The following is a 7491-nucleotide window of genomic DNA, read 5'->3' as shown; positions in this document are numbered from 1 at the left end:
CTCCTTTATGTAACAATGAAGGATTAAGACTGGCACAAACCATTAGCTATATTTTAATACCAGCAAATTAAACATTTCAGCCAAGGCTGAGCACTTGCAGGAAGCACACTCCTGCAAAATCTGATGACATTTCTGACACTGGTTAAGAACTTCAGAACAAAAACTAGTGAACTGAGCTTGAAGACATCCTCATGGCAGTGCTGTCCAGAAGACTGTTCAAGATTAACACAGACATTTTCAATTGAAGCGCCTATTAATGCTCCACAATGTCGGGTGCTTCAAAAAGAACTATCCAGATAATGAGTTCACCCATCAGATACAGTTTGCTACAGGAATGATTGCACCCCATTGCCAGAATTAACATATTCACTACTGCATCAAACAAGTGTGTTGATACTGTCCCCATTAAAAAGGCACCCCAAATAAAGCTAAATCTTTAACTTCTCCATTTTGATAACCCTTATTACCCATGAGGAGTGCAAAACCTACAGACTAACTGCTCAGGTCTTCCTAGTGAAACCATTTCATTCAAGTCCTTACATAGCATACAGGCACATATAACAAATCATTACGATCTTTTGAAAAACTATATGCAGTTTCAAGGTAATGTATGTTTTTAAAAAATCCAACTTGCATGAAAATAATGTAAAAGCATACATCTACAAGGTGATTATATCTTACTATAATTACTACAACCATTAGTTTCTCATCTTAAATGCCATTTTGATGCAGCACAAGAATTCAAGTTACTCAAATTTAACGTGAGAAATACCAAGCCACTGATGCAAAATTTAAACCAAGCTTTCCTAAAACATCAAAACCTTGTGGATCTTAAGAATCCAAAATTTGATGGAGGGCAGGAGAGGAGAAATCACAAAAAGCTAAAGAAACTGTTTGAGACTGCACATAATTTGAATAAAAAGTAAAACAACAGTAATGGCTCAGATCAGACATACTGCAGTATGAATCCAGCTTCCTTGGTCTACGTTAAGGAAGTTTCCTGCCCGAAGTATATATCTGACAAGAATTTCACATTATCTTATTGGTGAGAACAGTCATGTGAAAACATAATTTTTCAAAGAATCTGGGTAATACAGCAGATATTACCTGCCGTTTCCCCAAATGCAGTGAGAAGAAACTGATATGCACACAATCTCAAAATACATGTGTATATTTTTAAATCATGATGGTAAGCATTCATGCTAAGTAGAAGGTTCTATAGTAAACCTTATAAAACACTAATGAACCATGAAGTCCAGCCCTGTCTGAGAAACTCACAAGTTCAGAAAGATTAATGATTTAAACAAGAATCATTGAAAGGCCATCACAATTTCAGCTGCTGCACCTGCTTTAGTCCATTGCTCCCCTGCTGTCTAAATACATTGATCTACTCAATGCCTAGAGGAAGAAGATATCTTGCACACAGTAAATTCTATATGAGCTCATGTATCAGGGCACTAACACATGGAACAACTTAACATTATTTCAATGCTTGCTATTTATGACAAGCAGTTGCTTTTCACATGTATTTAAAATTTCAGGTTAAATGTATTTATTGCATTTTAAAACAGCAAGAAAAAAATTCTCAGGAAGATTCTCAAGTTAAAATTACTCTTAAGTTCAGTGGTCTTAAAATATTGTAGAAGTTACTCATAATCAGAACATAGACGTTATTAGTTATTAAACTACACCTAAGCCTTAAGTAAAGAGAATTAAAAGCAAGTGTTAGCCTGCACCTAAGCCTTAAGTAAAGAGAATTAAAAGTAAGCGTTAGCTGCTAAGGGAAAATAAACCAGGTATATTTTTGAAGTACCACTGATAAACTTGTCCATTATTTCCACATTAACATATAACTATGTCAAATGTCTCAGAACAGAAACCCAATTTTACTTTCAAGCACTTTAAAAATCTAACATAAGACTTTTCCCATGTTTCAGAAATTAACTCACCCTCAAGTAACAGCAATTTTTAAGAGTACATTTTAGATGGCCTATAAAGACTCCACAAGTGCAAAGACATCTAAAGAAACCTCCCTTTAAGACGGCATCTAGGTTCTTTTTAGACCAGCGAGCTAGATAGTCACTGAAAGTTGGCTGGCAACAAAATTCAAGGAAATCATGAATAACGAGAGCTTATCATTGATACAAAGCATTAATTGAAGACTCACAAACTAGTTAACTGCCCAGAACGGTTGAGATACTGAAATGGTTGAAACACTGAAATACTTCAGGCTACGTCAATTTATTAATCAAAATAAAATACTGGGTTTACTCTAAAGTTAAGACAAGCTGAAGTCTCTCCCATCTTCCCCACCATTTCCGGACTATTTGTATGAAATCTAGACCCCTGTAAGTCAAGAAGCATTGAAATAGCACTTATTTCATACTAACTCTTCCAGATGAAAAGCCAACTTTATAAATGTACAAAGCTGAACAGTATCCAAAAGCAAGCTTATCTAGCAAGCTGAAAGTCATAAGAGCCAGCAGTTGTACACCAAAAGTCCATTCTGACGTTTCTTGTATTTATCAACTATAAGAGTGCACACTGCTTTATCTTTTGTCACACACTTAAAAAGCACACGCTCCATGTTTGACAGAAATGCTGAGATCACATGAACTACAATTTGGCACCAGTAAGTTCTGTCTCCCAGATGTCCAACTAAAGGAATATCAACCATTTAACAAATTCTTATTAATTATCTGCCTTGAACAGCAAACCTCAACAGAAAATAGACTGTGTTTATTGTCCATTATTGTTTTAAGATGCTTGTAACTTGGAAATCAGTTTACAGCAGAGCATATTGCAAAAAGTGACACATTAGAGCCATCTAAACCACCACTTTCACAAACTCGTTATTGGCTTTAACATGACAACATTGCAATTCAACAGTGATAACTGACACAGAGAACACAGCCCACCAGAACTCAAGAACAATCTTCCCCCACTAAATATGCAGGTACAACTTGCATATATAGACACGGCAAGCACCTAACTCCATGGTGATTATGAAACGGTTACCTAATATTTGTCTTGATGCAGCTTCTGCTTCAAGCTGAAGTTTATGTTCTAATTGTAAAGAGTAATATGATTTTATACAAGAACAAGCCTTTTCTACCCATACTAAATTAGAATCTGCCAATATGTGAGTCACATGAATAACCAAATAAAGTGAAGATTCTTGGACATTATTACAAGCAGCAAAATGAGAAGGTTAAGGGATTTGCTTCTTGTTTCCCCGAGGTTTCTGTTTTATGTTTTTTAAGCATGCTATATTCAGTTTGAAACTTAGGAGCAGCTCCAAAATTGCCTATAAAAATACTGCCCTTTCCCCTTCTTATTTTTTCAGAGGGAAATAAGTGGAAGAGGGAACAAGACTTTTTATACTCTGCAAAGATTCATAGGTCCTTCAGGGTAACACTTTAACAATTAAAAAATTGGAATGTGCATTCTTCCTGGCCACATGCACACTACTGATTACCAAATTTGAAGAGCTACTTATTAGTTTAATTCAGCTAATCAGATTTATACTTTTTAAACAGAAAAGCATATGGACCAATGTTTCATCAATCGGTTTTTTACTAGGTCTTAATGGTTACCATCCATGATATTACATAACTCAGGAACACTGTTTTAAAGAGCACTGAGGGATGAACAGATACTTTTTATTACCTACATGTTCAAAATTGATTTCCATGCATATTAACATGAGAAATCCAACAGATTCCCAGTATTTGAATCGCTGCTGCAACTGAAAAATAAAGACACCTCCCTGATCTGAACTGACTTTAAAAAAATATTTGGTAGACCAGGGTGTAGTTGAACAAGTTTTTAGTCCATTTAAAATACCTGAAGCCAGGAAAGTTAAAAGCAACAGAAACAGCATAGAACAGCTTATACAAAGTGTCACATTTTAAGAGATCTGTCATCTGTTTGATGTAAAGGTTAAGCATGAGCATGAAAATTAATTCTAATTAATTATCTGAAATATGAAAGACAACAAAGAAAAAAAAATCCTCTCCTCCAACTGCCCCCCCCTTTCAAAGTTTTCAAAGTAGCATGGAAAAAACCTCCTGTATTTAGGACACAAGACCATCACAATTTCAATACAACCCTTAGATACAGTTAAACAAAACTAGTAATATGGACAAATCACATGTTTCAAATCCTACAAGGCTGAACAAAATAAAAAGGCATTGGAGAAAGCTTTTTAAGAAACAAGCCAGATTCATCAACTGGTTATCCTGAGTATGTACGCCAAGGGACGACTGCAGATCAGTCTTTAAATGATCTGCTGTTCAATTCTGTAACTTTACATTAGTTCAGCCAAATATTCAGTATTTGAATCGCTGCTGCAACTGAAAAATAAAGACACCTCCCTGATCTGAACTGACTTTAAAAAAATATTTGGTAGACCTAGAATCAGTTAACATTCCATCCAGATTATTACAAAACTGATCCTATTTTCATAGCTTTTCCCCCACACAGTTCCGTTATTAAAAGGATGCAGTAAGTCTGGATATTTTTACAGTGCTTAGACTCACATATGATGCAAATCTGACCACCTCAACTTCCACACACCCTTCATGTTCTCAATCCATTTATTTTCCATAAATGTTTTTGTTGCACATGTGTGCTTTGTTAACTATACATATTAATACCAGCTCAAAGCCAGAAACATCTTTAAGAGGTAAGCATAAACGTATGTCTGCAGCAACATCTTGCATTGTATCATATTGTTTGACAGTTCTCCAAGGCTTTTTATGTAGTCCAGAAGATGCAGACGTATTTATATAAACACGTTAAAAAACAGGCCACATAATTAGTTTTTCCTAAGTTCTTCACTTAAACACAGCTCACTAAATCACAAGTACAAATAGTGACTTTTATTGCCAAAGCAGTTCATTAAAGAATTTAAGATCAGGAAATAGAATAACAGAATTAACAGAATTGATTTTATGAACACACAGCTTTTTGGTAATTGAGGTTGCTATAGTTTATCAGCTTGGTTGGCTGACTGCTTTCAGTATATGAGATTTTACTAACCTGATTTCATATAAATCCATGAAAGACTATAATCACCTGAGCTTTCAAACAAATAACTTGTTTCCTAGTACGTAGGCCACAGAACAAGCCTCCTGTTTGACAAAGCATAAAAGAAGACACACACACACAGAGCAGTGCCAGAAAGATTCCGTTTAAATATTCTGCAGACATTCAGTTCTTTCCACAATATATAGTTGCTGTAACAAAAATTAAAAAAAAAAAAAAAAAAAAAAACAAAGTGGTGGTGAATGTGTATGCCAAGCATTCAGACAATAGGTAAGTAACTGAGGTGATAGCAGTGGGGAAGTTACTGTAGCAGCATCTAGGAAGGCTTTCAGCTTATGAAATGGCATAAAACACATGTTTTTTATTGAAAACAAATGGTCTTGTAAGTCCCACTCAGAGAAACAATCAGCTTGAAAAGAGGAGGGGAAAAAAAGGCACAGACATATAAACTTAAAATGACCTACAGATTCTGTGCATCAGGGCATCTGAACTAAAAAGCAGAAAACACCACTAAAAAGCATTTCACCACAAAGACAAATCCTCTTGGAAAGACAAAAAGGTGGAACAATTCCAAACCTTTATTCAATTTTTTTCTCAGCCTATACCTCACACATGGAGACCAAACTCTGAATAAGATTAATCAGGTCTGAAATAAAAAGCCTCAGACACTTCACGTTAAGTTGCTACTTCACAAACATATCATTTGTGATTGCAAAGCTCAGAGTAACTTTTTACTTAAAATAATTTAGATTAAGGCTTATTCCCTCCAATCTTGTAATGTACTCATTGCTGCGTGAACAGCATTTCCCTCAAACCTTTGATGGTGTGCTGGTATCACCGCTAACTATAATACATACAGTTTACAAATCATGAATGCTTCAGAGGTAAGAAACTAAGACGACACATGCAAGAAGTGCTAGCAATGCTTTCCTGAGTTACAGAGCTAGCTAAAATAGGGCCACATTTATTTTGATATAATTCTCTGGAACTTCTCAGTAGAAGTTATATGGTCCTTATATCTATATACAGATGAAGAAACAATGGCTCTTGCTGCTATGGAGCATTTGCTGTAAGGAGGCTGCTAGTAAGCACTCAAAATCCTCTGCAGAGATATGTATGTATGAGGAAGTATGATAAACACTCACAGGATGTTAATAAGGAATTAGAGAGATGCACTGATTATGCATCCAGAACCTGAAAGCTTCTTTATTTGAGCTTCATAAGATAGATGATGGTGAACTCAGTGGGGTTTTATAATTCATTTTTTTCTTTGTAGAACTTAATTGTGGGAATTCTGGCAGGATAGCTCTTAAGTGCAACAAAATTCCAGCCACTTAATCAAAAGTGCTATGTATGCTGTTCTTATTGGCTCCACAGCATTTGATGCAAGCATTTGAGTAAACAGGGATGACGCTCCCATAACGAACCCCAAATCATCATGTATCATAGTCCATTTCCAGTCATTGTTCTCAGCAGTTATGGGTCAGTTCTCAAATATATGCCCAAAAGAACTACAAACACCACTAAGAGCTTGTGGATCCAACTACAATCAACCAAAAATCTTAAAAAACAAAAACACACCACCAAACCACCACCCAAACAAACAAAATTCCCAAAACAATAACAAAAACCAAAAAACCAAACCCAAACAAAAAAACAACCCAAAAAACCCGCCCCCCAAAAGACTGTTTTTCCTCATAACTGGAAGCAATCTTTTCAGTAAATTCAGATATGTCGGTCTCTTCCTATGTTTTTTACTTAATTCTTGATTAATTCTTGATTTCTCAAGAGTGTTACTTATTCCATTTTTCTTACAATACCTAGATAATATTTTGCTCTATGCTTTCAGTCAGCTTCTTATACCAGAAATGGTTCTTTCTAGAGTACCTTGCACAATTGTAAATGTGAAATATTACTATCTGTCCTATTTATCTGAATTAGGAATGTGGGTTCACTAAGAGTGTTTATGTAGTCATGCCCAATTTTTTTCTTTAAACTAATCCCTCTACTAAAATCCAAACCAAGTAGCAATATATAAAAAACCCCAAACCCAAAACCAATCAACTGTCAAGAAAAAAGTTAAACATGTATACTTCCATGAACATTTTTCAAAGCTAAGCTCAAAAGCTCAAATGACAATTAAAAAATTAAGGTCTGGAGAGATCGCATATTATCAATGCACAAACTGTAGACACATTAGCAGTCCAGACTGTTAGGAGACTATTATTTTGCACGTGTTCTACAATACACCAAAAGGCTTTCCACTGCACTTGTCACTTGCAAATGTAAACCAAACCAAACATGTATATCGGTCCAAAGGATATCTGAAGGCAAAGACCATAAAAGTCTTTGATAGCTCTGCTTTGTGCAAAGTAACAGTAAATAACCTCAATAAATACTGCGTCAAGTCAAGAAACTAGCATTACTCTACCTACAGGTTCA

At 35.3% G+C, this 7491-nt stretch overlaps 1 protein-coding gene across 1 annotated transcript in view; it reads right to left on the bottom strand.

The window, feature by feature from the left end:
* PARN (poly(A)-specific ribonuclease) overlaps positions 1–7491 on the bottom strand; it is a 64643-nt gene that overhangs the window by 18262 nt on the left and 38890 nt on the right. The gene's annotated exons all lie outside the window — the stretch shown is intronic.

The sequence above is a fragment of the Pygoscelis adeliae genome, unplaced genomic scaffold, assembly GCF_000699105.1.
Source record: "Pygoscelis adeliae isolate BGI_AS28 unplaced genomic scaffold, ASM69910v1 Scaffold85, whole genome shotgun sequence".
Classification (NCBI taxonomy): domain Eukaryota; kingdom Metazoa; phylum Chordata; class Aves; order Sphenisciformes; family Spheniscidae; genus Pygoscelis; species Pygoscelis adeliae.
Note: the sequence above shows the minus strand (reverse complement) of the source record. Positions and strands in the feature narration are given on the sequence as shown.